General features: G+C 39.5%; 2 long non-coding RNA genes across 3 annotated transcripts; one reads left to right on the plus strand and one right to left on the minus strand.

Annotated features, from left to right (window-relative positions):
• Nucleotides 1-9,230: 9,230 nt before the first annotated feature.
• Nucleotides 9,231-13,038, plus strand: LOC121744467. 2 transcript variants are annotated; one of them, XR_006038614.1, is made up of 4 exons: nt 9,231-9,375; nt 9,932-11,664; nt 11,771-12,667; nt 12,745-13,038. It is a non-coding gene; the product is annotated as an uncharacterized LOC121744467 (long non-coding RNA). The 2 variants fall into 2 exon arrangements; XR_006038613.1 differs by having other exon boundaries at nt 9,932-12,667.
• A 243-nt stretch (nt 13,039-13,281) lies between these two features.
• LOC121744466 lies at nt 13,282-14,352 on the minus strand. Its single transcript, XR_006038612.1, has 2 exons — nt 14,214-14,352; nt 13,282-13,796 (listed from the first exon to the last, which is right to left on the minus strand). It is a non-coding gene; the product is annotated as an uncharacterized LOC121744466 (long non-coding RNA).
• Nucleotides 14,353-16,854: the final 2,502 nt, after the last annotated feature.

Here is a 16,854-nt window from a genome sequence, read left to right on the forward strand (position 1 = left end):
AACACCATTTTCAAAAGACAACGTAAATACTTGTTTGATACCTAACACCACCATACATGTTCAAACACAAAATATAAAGAGAAGGTTAAAGTCTTGAGACATAGTTCAAATTATAGCAGCGGAAAAAAAATAAGGTTTAAGGAGAGTCAAGGATAACGCCTATGTATGAAGACACAACGCATTCTAGGTACTTAAGCCACCTCAACATCCACCGCAACATCCCGCTCAACCTGCACATAAGAAAAATAATATGCAGGGCTGAGTACTTGTTGTACTCAATGGGCACATGCCGAAAATATTTTAATAAGTTATGTCATCCATACCAGTGATCTCGAGTTTTATATAGTAAGAAATATCACGAGAAACACAAAAATTCAAGTCTGGCCAGACAATTTATCTCCTCACTTTTCACATCAATCCATCAATCACAATCACAGTGCGACGAAAGTGTGGGCACACTATTCGCTCACCAGACCGGCCGACTAGCAAGGACGGCTCACGATCCCCCCAGTGTACACAGCCTGATAGGGTTAGCGGCCCTACTCAGACCCGAATTCGTTTCACAATACAGCCATATAGCCTAACGGAGTAAACTCAAACGAACTAGGCATCAGGCACACAATCTCATAACAAAAACAACATGGCATGACATAACAAGTTAAACCACCCTTATAACTTCACATAGTATTTTCAGAAAAATAAAGAGGTTTGAAAAGAAAGCCCACCTCGTTCGCTTAACAATTCACAACCGAACTTATGGCAACTCTCGTTCCCCGAGTTCACGAATACACAAACACCCGTGTAAATGACAACACAAGTCAGCCTTCCACCAAAACCACATTACTATGCATGTTCTATCGTTTCTCTCTCATCGTTTTTCTCAATTACCCAACCCCAACATACGTCACAAAGATGGAAAGACACACCGTAATATATTTCAACTTATCTCACGTGATCACATCATTAAACACGTTCCTTGGACATACATGCATCATATAATTATTTTAAACTTGAAAATAAGAGTTATTTTAACAAGGCAGAAAACTGGCAGAACTGTGCGACCGTTTTGTAAAAATCACTATAATTTCACCCGACCTCATATGAAGCTAAATTTTGGTCACAACACAGAAGACACATTCAAGTTCATCCATACAAATTTTCACACTGAAATCACGTCATTTAATCCGCCATATCAAATACTAAACTCTCTGGTCGGAACATAAAATTTTTGACAGCACTGCGCAGCTCATTTGAAAAATTCACCATACATTTATCCAATGCCCAAAAAGGCTAAACATTTTACACGACTCAGAAGACACTTCAAAGTTTCATATAGTTCAAGAATCACATCAATCGGAGGTCATTTGGTCAGTCGAACAGAAAACGAAACATTCCTGGCGAGAACACGAGTTTCTGGCAGATTTGCGCAGTCAACTTCAAACATTTATTAAAAATTCATTTTTCGATAAAATGGGCTGAAATTCACACGAGACACAGGAAACACCTTGAAGTTTAGTCAGTAAAAATGTTATGTCAAAATTCGTTCGTTTGATGGGTCAATTACAGATCATAAGTTACTGGTCGTGCACCACAGATTTCAGGTTCATAGTTCGAAAATAGGGTTTTCATCTTCCATCAAACAAACACCAATTTTTCATGCTTGAAAACACATAATCATGCTTTAAAGTTTCTCATACACATATTTGCACATAAACTCACATCATTCACCAAATATTCCAATCCAACATCACATGATTTCAATCAAAAACACATAACCATCCAAGTTCTTACGACAACACACTTTCCCCCCGATAAATCTTGCGATCTATTAATCCTACACCCTCTACATGCATGTAGGACTCAAGAACATGGTTCAAACGAAAAGGATGAGGAAAAGTGAGCAAATATACCTTCTTGGACAAAAATAAATCGGTAGAAGCAAAGAACGATGCGATCCGTCGGAGACTCTTGAAAATCACTTCAATGGGTGCAAGAATAAAGCTTGAATGGGAGGTTTTTGGGGAGGAAGAGTGGGAGAGGAGGAGAAAACGTGTGAGAGTGAGGGAGGATGGAGGGAGGCGTGTAGGATGACAATGGGGGCTAGGGTTAAGGTTTTTAATATTTATAGTCTAGGTTAAAATCCCACACTTAAATGAATTAATTAAATTGTGGGAGATATAAAAAAAATTCCCACAATTGAAATAAAAGTAGACGTGTGGAATGGGGGTGAATTTTGAAAATTTTGCCAAATAAATTAGCAAGGAATTGACTTGGTATTTTCTTGGAGAGAAAAATACTCAAAATTTGGTAAAAGATATTGAGTATTTCATAAACAAGAAATAAAATAATTTGAAGAATCTACAAGTAGCAAAATAAAAGGGAGGGGGCGTGTATTTTGAATAGGGGAGAAGAGGATTTTTTAAATCCTCAATTAAATGGGGATAGGATTTAAATTTGGAAATTCTGTTATAGGAAAAGACTCCCATAAAATAGGTAACAAATAAATAAATTTCCACAAGGAAAATAGAAGCATATGGGGCGTGTGGGATGGAGACAAAATAGAAAGAAAATATTCACATCCCCAATTAATTAGACGTAGGTATTTATTTGGTATTTATTTGAATAAAAAGGGATTCCACAACAATAGGAAACAAATACAATTTCTCCACAAATAGGGAAGGGTAATAAAAGAAGGGGGGTCAATAGAGTGAGGAAGTAAAATGTGGCATGATTTAATTGGATTTGAAATAAAAGAAGGGGGGTCAATAAAGCACCAATTAAATCAACGGAAAATTAAATCATTCTCCTATTTTAAATTGGGGATTTTCGAAACTCCCAAGGGTAATAGAATAGAGTTCGAAATTCATGTAATACCATTTAGGAACCAATTGGTTTGGATTTAATTTGGATAGAAGTCCCAAAGCAATTTATTAAATCCAAGAAATGAAATACTATTTCAATAATTAGCAAGGGCCGAAAATTTCAAATGAATTGACTCAAAAAAATATAAATGCATGATCCTATTAATTATTTCCCCACATTGGAAAATATAAACTATTAAGCACTTCATTCCACATCACTCACGACAATTATTTCAAGCAAATCACTTTAATCACATAGAAACAAAAGTTTCATAATCAACATTTCAAATGCATAAATAAAAGAGTCACAAAAGTTTGGGATGTTACACATAAGCATTTCTATGGATGGATGACCAATAAAACCCACTATCAAGTATTTTCCTTGTTGTTTTCTTTGGCCCAAAATGACCCTCGCAAGCTAGTGTGTGGCAGTGGATCATTACGTCTTCCTGCTCCCATTCTGGTATACAGCGTCGGATTGATTTGCCCCCATTTTCCATAGGTAAGGATCATCCCAATAGAAGTATCGGGAATCGCTTTTAAGCTTTAACTTCTGTGCCCTTGAAATTTCGTCACTTCTGGGTAACTCCCCCGTTACCAAGTAATTAGCCATGTCCGCGAACCATGGCTCCTTCCTCGTGTTTTGTCCTTTGCTTCCTTGGTTGGCTTGAGCAATTTCTTCCGCTTGGTTGATCCACTAGCACTCAGGTATTGATTTGATTAGGCAGAGATGCTCTTCAGGGAAAGCGTCTAGAATGGCTTCACCATTATCCTCTTGGAGAATTCGACTTAGGTGATCTGCCACTTTGTTCTCACATCCTTTCTTATCCACTGCTTCCCAATTAAACTCCTGTAGAAGGAGTACCCATCTGATCAACCGCGGCTTTGACTCTTTCTTTGCCAAGAGGTTTTGATGGCCGCGTGATCTGTATAGACAATCACCTTGGACCCAAGCAGGTAAGGCATGAACTTCTCAAATGCGAAGACTACTGATAGCATCTCCTTTTCGGTCACATCATAGTTCTTTTGTGCCTAATTCATAGTTTTGGAGGCGTAAAAGATGACGTAACTCTTCCCTTCGATTTTCTGACCTAACACCGCCCCCACAGCATAGTCACTAGCATCGCACATCACCTCAAAGGGGTGATTCCAGTCGGGAGCACATATTATTGGAGAGCTTATCAATCGGTCCTTCAGAAACTGAAATGCGGCCTTGCAGGCATCCGAGAATTCAAATTCCACATCGTTCTGGAGAAGCCTTGTTAGAGGCTAGGCTATCTTTGCGAAATCTTTGATGAATCTCCTATAGAACCCAGCGTGCCCTAAAAAGGCTCTGATCTCCTTCTGGTTGGTAGGGTATGGGAGTTTTGCAATGACTGCTACCTTTGCTGGGTCGACCTCTATTCCCCTGCTTGATACCACGTGGCCCAGAACTATTCCTTTAGTAACCATAAAATGGCATTTCTCGAAGTTCAGAACTAAGTCCTTCTGGCGGCATCTTTCCAATACCCTGTTCAGGCTATGCAGCCCTTGATCAAAATTATCCCCGTAGACAGTGAAATCGTCCATGAAGATCTCAATACAATCTTCCAACAGGTCTGAGAAAATGCTCATCATACATCTCTGGAAAGTGCCCGGAGCATTGCAGAGGCCAAAGTGCATCCTCCTGTAAGCGTAAGTGCCAAAGGGGCAGGTGAATGTCGTCTTTTCTTAGTCATCTGGATTTACAGTGATCTGGAAATAGCCACTATAACCATCCAGGAAGCTGAAGTACTGTTTCCCTGCCAACTTCTCCAACATTTTATCAATGAACGACAGAGGGAAATGATCCTTCTCTGTGGCTTGGTTCAGCTTCCTATAGTCTATGCACATTATCCACCCAGTAACTGGCCTTGTCGGGATTAATTCATTTTTCTCGTTTTTCACCATTTGAATCCCTCCTTTCTTAGGCACCATGTGCACTGGGCTGACCCAATTACTGTCGGGAATGGAATAGATAATTTCGATTGAAACCAACTTGACAATTTCCTTCAGCACCTCTTCCCTCATGTTGGGGTTGAGTTTCCGTTGTTGGTCGCGGTGTGGCTTGGCTCCTTCCTCCAACCGGATGTGATGCATACATAAGTCTAGGTTGATGCCCACTAAATCTGTCAGCTTCCAGCCAATAGCCTTCTGATTTCTTCTTAATACTTACAACAATCTGTCTTCCTGCCCCTGGGTCAAGTGGCTGTTGATGATAACGGGCATTGTTTCGCCCTCACCTAGGTTGGCGTACTTTTGATGTGCTGGAAGAGGTTTCAATTCCTTGCCCCTTGCAGTGTGTGTAATGAATGAGAGGTTTCAATTCCTTGCCCCTTGCAGTGTGTGTGATGCATACATAATGAATGAGATGTAAGGAGCCAAATTCTAAATCTGTCAGGTTGACAATATTGCTATACTTAGCATAATGAATGAGATGTTCATTATGTATGCATCTCATTCAATTCCTTGCCCCTAGGGAATTTGATCTCTGAAAAAGTAAAAATTTGAGTTCCTTACATCTCATTCATTATGCTAAGTATAGCAATATCGTCAATTCCTGGTTCCAACTTGACCCGTTTGCGCAGCAATTTGGCTCCTTCTCCTGATCCACTCATCAGCCCAGTTGATCAGCTCGGTTCTCTGAAAATGGCGGATTTCACACACACCTGGCTAAAAATTGGTTGTTAGTTAACAGAATTTGATAACAGGTTTTAGGTCTTCGTGCCAACGATACGAATAGATCTGTATTTTCTCCTGATCAGTTGAATGCACGACCCTGCACAAACATGCTCTTTCATGTTGGAAATGACTAGGGCTCTTCTCCTTGGTTCAAAAGTTCCAAAATATTTTTGGTTTAGAAGTTGTAGCTACTTCCATTTATCTTCTGAATCGCCTTCCTACCTACATCCTTAACATGAGGTATCCTCTCCAAGTCTTGTCTTCCTTAACTACAATTCCATATGCTCTATCTCTGAAACCCCGTGTTTTTGGATGTTCAATATTCGTACAAATTTCAATAAACGACCGCACCAAACTATCTTCGTGTGCTCTTAAATGTGTGTTTGTAGGTTATGGCTTAAACCAGAAAGGATATCGATGTTACGACCCTAACAACCGACAAGTTAGGGGGTGGAAATTCGATTGATTTCCTAAGTTGGTCACATGTACCATACAACCTATGGAGCCAAGTGACCCGCCAATAACCCTTCCGACACTTAAGGTAAACAATACTACAATTGAAATTCTTGCTATTACCGACAACTCTCCTAATTGCTTCCAAGTAGATGGAGATGCTGGACAATACATTCTACCATGACGGAGTAACGTGGTATCCAACCCAGAAGATATTCATCGGAAAGGGGAGGAAACGCAAGATATTTAGTAGGGAATATAGCCAGGGCAAACTTGACAAAAATGGCTAGGGCTTTTGAAGAACACTACATGAGGAAGAGGAGATTCCCCAGTTAGTCGAAGAGGTCATCAAGAGTAAAAAATGGAGCGAAGCGATGCAAATAGAATTGAAAGCATTGGCAAGGAACCATACTTGGGAAACTTGGTCACCTGGAAGAGTAAGAAACAGAAAGTTGTGGCACTCTCACGTACAGAAGCAGAAAGTTGTGGCACTCTCTAGTGCAGAAGCAGAATTCAGAGGAATTATGAATGGATTGATAGAAGTATTGTGGCTAAGAAGACTAATGGAGGAATTAGCATTGTTACCCTAAAACATGTTAGCTCTTCTGCGATAACAAGGCTGCCATCAGTATATCAGAAAATCCAGTTCAACATGATTGGACAAAACACGTTGAAGTAGATAGACAGTTCATCAAGGAAAAAATTGAGGCAGCAATTGTGAATTTTTATTTGTTCGACCAAAGATCAACTCGCAGACATATTGACAAAGGCAATTGGTGCAAGAGATTTCTCAGCTGCACTTGGTAAGTTAAGTATTGAAAATCCAGTTACTTAACTTGAGAGGGAGTGTTGGAAATAGAATTTGGGTGTCTCAAGGACGTTGGGAAGAGAATTATGGAGTCTCAACCTGTTGGAAAGAGGAGATATCATTTATAATGTAGAGTTTCAAATAGTCTAGTCCCTAGATGCATTTGTACCCTATTCCCTATAAATACCAATGTACATTGTATCCTCAAAACACGATCCAGTGAATAAACTTCTCTTTCGAATCCAATATTCGAATATTCAATAGTCGGTAGCGCCGTAGCAGCCTCTTTTTCCGGTCTGTTGTAAGTGCTCTCAACACATCTTATGCTGCTTCACCGTCCGTTTTTCTGCCAGGTAATGCCTGGTTATTATTCTCATTGAATTACCAGAAGGTGTACACGTACAAAAATAAATCAATTTCTAACGACTGCATTTTACTATTCATCATTTGGTTTTATAGCCATGTACTATACTAATACTAACAAAATAATAGATGCAATGCACGTAAAAAGAAATACATATGCATGTGTTAACCTAATTATAGTGTCTATTAATGTCTACAGTCAAAGCTCTTCAGTTTGATTCCAACATGATTTTTAAATCTCATACAAAATAGTGATCTTACATTATGATGCATTATGTATGAAAAGAAAAAAAAAGGAACTGTGAGCAAGAAGTGAATACTGGTTGGGATTTTTGCATTCAAAATTCCTTTTAAATTAATAGTGAAATTTTAAAAATATTTCCTTTGTCCTAACTAAGTTGAGCCGTATAATAGAGGAATACTGGTGGACACTAAGCTACAATGGAGGAATATTGAGCTTGTCTCTAAATGCCATTGTTGCAACAGCCTGCCCGGCATCGAGTCCTTATCCCACCTCTTTGTGCAAGGTGAAGGCGCAGTCAAAGTGTGGAGAGAATTCGACTTGTCGTTTCCCGGACACTCAGCCCCCATCCTCTTCAATGATACAATTCCGGATAGGCTCGAGACTTGGGCTAGGAGAAGTGGGCAAACATCTAAAATACACCTGAGCAAAGTCGTCCCATGCCTTATCCTTTGGTTCATATGGGCAGAACGTAACAAGAGTCGACATCACGATATCCGGTTCAAGCCATTCAATGTCGTTTGGCAGATTCAAATGCACCTCCGAAACTTGATGAGTACAGGGAAGATCGGTCCAGCCCAATGGAGAGGTGTTCAGATGTCAATAACCCCGCCCCTGAGGGAAGAAGGAAGCCTCCTCCACCCTATGGCCACGCAAGTAAAATGGAAGGCACCGGACGCCTCGTGGATCAAGGTAAACACGGCTAGCTCGGTTGATGCACAGACGGGAAAGGCGGGTGGTGGACAGATTATTCGAGACCACGTGGGGATCCTCAAGGTGGCCTGCGCCACCCCGCTCCATGCCACTTTGGGCCTTGAAGCAGATCTCTTGGCCATTCTCCAAGGTCTCCAGCTCGCTCGAGAGTACGGGTTGCCAATTTGGATTGAAGCAGACGCAGCACAGGCGATCTCTCATCAACTCAAAGGAGTTGAGGCCGGCTCATTCGAGACACACGAAGGCGCGGCTTATCCTCGTACAAAGGCAATGCCGAGCACGCTTCACATTCATCCATAAAGAGGGAAACAGGGCTGCAACCATCTTAGCCAAGCAAGGTCTCGAAAGGGAACGTGCCACAAAATTCAACGAACAATCAGCCCCGAGGCTGCTCCGAGCTATTGTCCGACTGGAACGGTTGGGCATCCCTAATATCCGAATTGAAAATGGAGAAGAAGAGTCAAGATGATGAGAAGACCGTCCAGAAGAGTAGCCCTGTGTTGTATGTTTTGGATGTAATTCCGAAAGGAATAGTTTGGTGTCCATCCCAAGTGTGCGGATTGGACAATGAATTACTGCTCGTTTTGTCCTCATATCACTTTCGGGCATGACTTTGTAAACAACCTTTGTGGATATAAAGGGATGAGGGACCCACGAACCCTCCACCAGTATGGTGTTAAAAAAAAAAACTAAATCAAGCCGTATTTCTTTTTTGTACTCCCTCCGTTCCCCAAATATTGTCCCACTTTGACCCGACACGGGTTTTAATAAATGTAATGAAAAGTGAGTTGAAAAAGTTACTGGGATGTGAGTCCTAATTTTGTATATATTAGTTTTAGGGTAAATTGCTTCTAAAATAATGAACTTCCACAATAGTCTGGTTTTTCCGTGAACTTTAAATGTTGCGTCAAAAATCATGAACTTTGCTCCCATGTGCCGATTTTCCGATTCGGGTATTCCGGCTAAGTGACGTGTGTATGTGTCTAACGTGGATGATGTTGTAGATATTGATATGTGTAATGACATGCATTTAAATTTTTTATTTTTTAAATCACATAACATAAAAAACCCCAAATTGCATACTATCAAAACAAACGCGTCCAACCCTAACCTAACATCAGAAATCAAACTTCAAACATCTTAACCCTTTCTTCTGCTCAGCGGCGGTGACCTCGACCCCGACGGCGACCATGACGGCGACGGCGACTGCAACATCCGATGGCACCACCGACTCCGTAAGTTCTGTGTTCCGTTTTACATTCGTTGCTCAATTGTAGTGAGTTTTATAGATTTAAAGTTTTGCATTCCGTTTTAGATTCATTGTTCTCTCATTACCCCTCCTCCAAAACATTGCAGCTTAGTGCTTTGTAGTTCAGATTTTGTGTATAGTGTAGTTCAGATTCATATTTAGTATTTCAAATTCGTTAAGGGATTGGGGTTTTTTTATTGTGGAGACTGCCATTGCTGTGGTTAGTGTGTGTTTGAGGTGGTTTGTGGGTTTTTTGTCAGTTAAGGGATTAGAGTTTATTTGAGACAGAATGTAGTTCTACCTCTAAAGCTTGAATGTAGTTCTACCTCTAAAGCTTGCAACAAATTCGCACTTTATATGCTTGTTTTATTGTTTCTGATATGGTGTTTCTGTCAATTAAAGTTTACTCATTGGACAAAGTTTGATAAGTGTAGTTTCTGTACATTTTCAAGTTTACTTATTTGATACAGCATTTCAAGTTTTTTATATTTGTCATAAGTGTAGTTTGTGTACATTTTCTAAATTTGGAATTTTTTGTTCAGGGATTAGGTTTTTGGCCTTTATATTCATCATGGAGGACATTTCATTCCGAATGGAAAGTTTCAGAAATGTATTGGTGGTGGAATGGCACAAGCAAGTGATCTAGACCCAGACATATTTGGGTATTTTGACTTAATTGAGGAATTGAATAAAATAGGGATTGACACATGGGGTAGACTCACCTTTGTGAATCCTATGTCAGCAACCCACGTGGATATAAAAAGTGATAGGAGGTGATGGAGATGTTTTAGCTACTCTAAGAGTCAGTTTTACCAGAATGTGTAGTATATATGTTGTTAATGGGATGAGGTCTACTGAAGGCATGGGTGGTAAACATGTGGGAGAGAAGGTGGTGAAAAAGGTTGAAACTGTGAAAAATAGCAAGAGTATAGTTGAAAAGAGTAACTTTAAGCCTGCCACAAAAATTAGAAATTCCACTCTATGAGCAAGGGTAAGAGTGTGATTGAAAAAAATGTGGAGAAAAATGTGGTTCAATCAGTGGAGAATAGGGTTGTTGAAAGTGTTTGTAAGAATGTTGCTATATCTTTTGGTAGAAGTGGCAGTGAGAGGGTGGTTAAGTCTATTGAGAAGCAATGTAGTGAAACATTTAGTAAGAATGTAAGTGGAGCTGTGAATAAGACAATGGCTCGATCTGTGGATAATAATGCAAGTGAGACTGGGAGTAAGAGTTTGAGTGATTCTGTGGAGAAGAATAACATGAGTGGCTCTGTGGAGAAGAATTTGAGTTGGATCAGCTAATGAGGTTTTTTGGAGATGGTGAGTATGAGAGTTCAAGTGATGGCAGTTATATACCATCAAGTGATGAGAAGACCGATGATGAAATGGAAGCCAATGAGCTAGTCAATGGAGGATAGAAGAGTGACTATGTGTCTGAATATGAAAATTCTAAAGATGATGATATTTATTCTGACTCGACTGATTTTGAAGATAAAGGAAGATGGTCCAGAAAATGACATGCTAAAGTGATGTATGATCCAAAATGTGATCATAAGCTTCTTGCATTCAGTGCTGGTATAGGATTTATTGATGGTCACTAGGCTAGAGAGGCACTGTCAGAGTCCTAGTGAATGGAGGATATCTGGGAGTCGAGTGAGGACGAGTGGTGTATTTTTAATAAAAAAAATCAGGAAGGGGTTCTCACTTGTCCTAGGGCTATGAGGAATAAAAGTGCTACATCAAATTGGATTGTTAGAAAATACTTCCATATCTTTAAGCTTAAACCAAATATGAGTTGTAAAGATTTAGGTAGGGATTTAATGTAGAGTAATGCTGTTGAGGCCACAAGGTGGAAACTATTCCATTCAAAGAGAAAAGCTATTCATCTGTTGAGGGGATCTATGGAAGATCATTATGCCAAGTTGAGGAGCTATGTACTTGAGTTGAGTAGAGCTGACAAAGAAGGTAAATTTGAGCTACATGTAGATGTAGGCGTTGTGTTCAAGGCAATGTACATTGGATTTAGTGGGTTGAGAAGGGGTTCAAGAAGGGGTGTAGGATGGTGATTGGACTAGATGGGGCTTTCTTGAAGACTTACCTGGGTGACATTTTGTTATCTGCAGTGGGAACTGATGGGAATAATCAAATGTATCCTATAGCTTGGGCAGTAGTTGTAGTTGAGAACGAGGTTTGCTGGACTTGGTTCATTAACATTCTAGTGCAAGAGTTGAACATGAGTGAAGGAGTTGGAATTACTATCATAAGTGATCAGCAAAAGGTATAATCTAAACTGACACTTTACTTGTGCATTCACTAAACACTTAGATTACGACTAACGCAAATATTTATGATTGTACGGGCTTGTCCCATTTGGATGAGCACAGAAATTGTGCAAGACAATCTATGCCAATTGGAAAAAAATTCTCAAAGGTCCTAAACTGAAGAAGTTTTTTTGGAAGCTGGTTAGAAGCACCTACATGCACGAGTATGAATTGGCATGCAAGGAATTAGAGAATGAAGATGGGAAAGCATTTGCTGATTTAATGGATAAGAACCCGAGAGATTCTGTAAGGCCTTCCTCACCCCAATACAATGCTATGATGCTATTCTCAACAATGTTTGTGAGTGTTTCAATGCATACATTTTGGAGGCTAGAAACAAACACATAATAGACATGCTTGAGGAGATAAGAACAACGCTTATGGAGAGATTGTATAGAAAGGCTGTAGAGATTGCATCTGCTGGGAGTAGTTCAACTATGTGTCCAAAAATTAAAAAAAAATCAATGCAATGGTATATGAGAGCAGAAACTGCACGACAATGCCTGCATTAGGGGGAAATTTCGAAGTTACTCACTTCGATGACAGATTTGTAGTGACTCCTTCAAAAAGACAGTGTGGTTGTAGGAAGTGGGATGTAACATGCATCCCTTGTTTGCATGGTGTTGCTGTTATTAACTTTTTGAAGGAGGATGTCGATGAATACGTCCACCAATACTTTTCAGTGAGTAAGTATAAGTTGGCATATGGGTATGGCCTACTAACTATGAATGGGGAGAAACTATGGCATATTGTTGAAGGTTATCCTGTCACCCCACCACATGTGAGAAAGATGCCTGGTAGACCTAAGAAGGTTAGGAGGAGGGACCCATTTAAGAAGGATCCGGAAAGAACAAACAAGCTAAGAAGATATGTGCAATGACTTGCCAAAACTGTTTCCAAGAAGGCCACAACTCTAGGTGTTGCAAAAATGAGACTTTTCATCTGCCAGAGAAACCAAAGGTCGGTTTTTGTTTGACTTTAATACTATTATTTGTGTCTTGGTCTAATACATTGTGAACTGATTCAAATTTTTTCAGGCCTCGCAAGCCGCCACAAGCTTCGACGTCACATAGTGGCACCACCACGGTTCGAGGGAGGGGTAGAGGAAGAGGGACTGGAAGAAGAGGGAGGGCTAGAGTTGGACCGAGTGGAGCAAACCCAGTTGGAGTAGTCTCTACTCAACAAAGTGCAACCTAAAGATGTGACATGAAGATGTTCTTTGTTTGTTTCTATTGCATTAACTGTTCGGTGTTGTTATGAAATGACATTTGGAGATATTTGGTTTGTTTTGTTGACATTTTTTTGAGCTATTTGGTTTGTTTTGGTGACAATTTGAGAAATTTGGATTGTTCTGTTGACATTTTAAATCTCAGAAGTCTGTTGCTAATCTATTTTTCATTAGTTTTGATTTCAGGTCGGGTGTTTTCTGAAGTATTCCGAGCGTTTCCTCCCACAAATCGGGCGTTTTCACCTATAAATCGCCCGACCACACCTATAAATCGCCCGATTAGATAACTTAGTTAAAACTGCTAGAGTAATTAATAAAGAACACATGAACAAGAAGGATAAATTAATTAAGGTAAAATTGCATCTGCATTGAAAATTTCATAAAGTCTACAACGAAGATAAATTTGAGGATATATTAGAACTTCAATGTAAAATCCTAGACATAGCTGAAATACATTAGACTATTGCATAATCTAGACTATTATAGTCTAGATAAGAAGCCAGACCACAACACATAAACACAAAAAGGCATACTTCAAGTTCCGGTTCTATCGACGCAAATTTTCAGCCACTATTTGGAGTGATTCCAATTCTACTTCTTTGGAACGGACTTTCTCTGTTGGCATATCATGCATTGCAACTCTCGCTTGCAATGCTTTTTGCATGCTTTCCATCTCCATCTTCAATTTTTGCATATAGTTCTCTTGATTCGGTGACAAAGATGGATCAATCCAGCGGAAGAACTTGCAGTCGTCCGCCTTCCAAATATAGCACCGATACAAACATAGTCTAGGATTGGCATCGTCTTCGATGTTACAACTTGAGTTTCAATTCCATGATTAAAACAGATCTTCTGCGCTTCCTAGGTTCACTCATAAACAAGAAAGTATATCTATTAGTAGAGTGCAAATTTCTGTTAATTTAGAACTTGACACCACAATAGTTTAGGCGATTATTAGACTTATAGCAACTTTACATATGGAACTGAAAATTTCAGAGCAAAAACTTTTCTGAAAATTTCCCCTAGCTTCTACTATCAGAAACTGAAATAAATGCTGGAACAATAATAAACATACAAATCGAATAGAACCCTAGTTTGATTTCAATCAGGTGACAAATTGAATAGAACCCTAAATCGATTTGAACTCACAATTCGAATAGAATCCTAAATCGATTTGAACCCAAAATTCGAATAGAAGCCTAAATCGATTTCATAAAAGTAGAATCAATGCAATTCGAAATAAACCCTAAATCGAATCTGACTTTCAAGAAATCTAACCTCGTTTTTGTCAAAATTGTCTGGATTTGGATGGATTAGGATGTGAAATCGTGGTTGTTCGGATAGTGATGTTCTCCAAGTGGTGATTTTCTCCCATGTGGTAATGTTCTCCACGTCGTTTTACATTTGCAAATTTTAGGTGATATTCATTGAGATTTATTTTCCTCTAGCGGTGATATGCAGCGAAATTTTAATTTTTTTTCGCCAAACACAAAACGACGTAGTTTTGTGTTCCGGCTGCCTAGCCACGCTTCCGGCTGCCACATAAGATAAGTTTGCCGGAAAACTACCGGGTTGGGTCATTTGGAAATTTGCACAACCCGGTAAAGTTCAAGATTTTTTATGCAACATTTAAAGTTTACGGAAAAAACCAAACTATTGTGAAAGTTCATGATTTTAGAAGTAATTTACCATTAGTTTATAATAAAATATGAGTAGAAATGACTTAATGGAATATGGGGTCCACTACCAAAAGGTAAAAAGTGAAATGGAACAAATTTTGTGGGACGAACGGAAATGAAAAACTGGACAAACTTTCAGGAACGGAGGGAGTATGTTCCAACTAAATTTAGTCATTTCCTTTTTGACAAAAAATAAACATCCAAATATCCAATCACTCTTACTTCCTCACTCACTTAAATTTTGTCACAATTTTCCATTTCCGTCCATCCCACAAGATTTGTCACTTTTTACTTTTTACCATTTTTTGTAATGGACCTCATATTCCACTAAGTCATTCTAACTCACCTTTTATTCTAAAACTAATATATAAAAGTAGGATTCACTATTCACTAACTCTTGCAATTCACTTTCCATTACATTTCTTAAAACTCATGTCCGGTTAAAGTGTAACAAAATTTAAGAGACGGAAGGAGTACTTTATTTATCACCTACTTTACCTTATATTTATCTTTCCTATTTTATTCCATTCTCATGTTTTTTAACAATGTTTTAAAAACCGGATTGGACCGGCCGGTTCGATCGGTCCAGTCGTGAACCGGTGTTGTGTCCGGTTCGGTTTGCACATTAAAACCGTTGGGCTTTTAAGCCGTTTCAGACCGGAAAAACTGGGTGGTTGGGCCGGAAACCGCTGGCAGGTTGAACCAGTTTTCTAATTTTTTTTAAGAGCATCCACAATAGTGGATGAGCCGGCGGACAAGTGACCGGCCAGTCTGACCAGCGAGCGGTCGACGGACGAGCCAGACGGATGACCCCTCGTCCGTCGGGTAAGGCGCTCGTTCATCGCGCTGTCCGTCGGCTCGTCCGCTATTGTGGGCCCTCGATGGACGAGCGCACAGATGAGAGCATTTTTTCATTTTTTTATTGTAAAAAAAACTTTATATATACGACTCGTTTCAATTCATTTTCATTCGAGTTTCTCTTCTTTCACTCTACATTTCTCGACATCCCGAAATGGCTAGTGTTAGTGGTAGTGGTAGTGGTAGTGGTGCAGATAGTAGTGTTAGTGGTGCGGGTGGCAGCGGCTGGGATAGTGAAGCAGCACGGCAAATCCGCGAACAGATACGGGCCTATACGTCCGCTGAGATAAATCGCCTGATGAGGGAGGCCTTGCGGTAGCAGCAGCCGGCGGTACCTCGCCCCATCCAACATCGAGCTATAGTACACCGCGACCACTTCGTTGCAGCCACGGTTTGTGGACAACTTCTTCCAGCGGCATTTTAGGATGCATCGGGATCTATTTATGCGTATCATGAACGCTTTAGAGAGTCGGTACAAGTACTTCCGATTCAGGGAGAATGCGAGTGGCAGACCCGGTCACACATACACAAACCTGCACACATACTCAAACATACACAAACCTGCACACACACAACATATCATTGCTCACAGACACACACTCACCTGCCCATACACAAAACACACACTCCATAATTTTTTTTGAATTCAAATTCTTATCAATTATATCATTTTACCTAGCAAAGGATTTGGAATTGAATTATTTCTTTCAAACTCAATTCCATAAAATTATAATTCCAATTCAATTTTAATTCTGTGTAGACCTTGTGTGTTTTTTTGGCACCATCTCAGTACACAAAAAAACTGTACTGGGGACTCTCTCCATGACTTCGACTCAGTCATCAAGTCTCCCCTTGCCTCCATGGGCTATGTCTTTAGCCCATAGTCATGTCTAAATCGCTTTGCATCTTCCTCTTGCTCCTTGTTCGCAAATCTTATAAGTGCAACAAAGAGTTATAGACGGCTAGAATACTCTCATCAGCTAATAAGTCAGAATTCCAAGTTATACTGTATTAGGTAATCCAAAGTCAGATTTCAAGTTATACTGTAATAGGTAATCCAAAATCAGTATTGATTCTCTTTAAATTGAAAAAGACAAAGCAGTTGAAAAATATTCCGAATATATATAAATCGAATTTATAAGATAAACAACCAAAAGAAAATTTATGTTCCATTACAGCACATTTCCACCCATGATTTTCAAAGTAAACCTAATCTTCTGATATTAACGATGATGAAAGCATATGAGCTAGATTAGATTAATATAAATTAAATAATTATTATTGGCCTACAATTATAATTAGTCTATAAGCCCTACAATCATAAAACCCTAATTACTCTTTGTCTATATAATAGTTATTTATTCTCCATTGTGGGAGAGAAA

This window comes from Salvia splendens, chromosome 8, assembly GCF_004379255.2.
Source record: "Salvia splendens isolate huo1 chromosome 8, SspV2, whole genome shotgun sequence".
Lineage (NCBI taxonomy): Eukaryota > Viridiplantae > Streptophyta > Magnoliopsida > Lamiales > Lamiaceae > Salvia > Salvia splendens.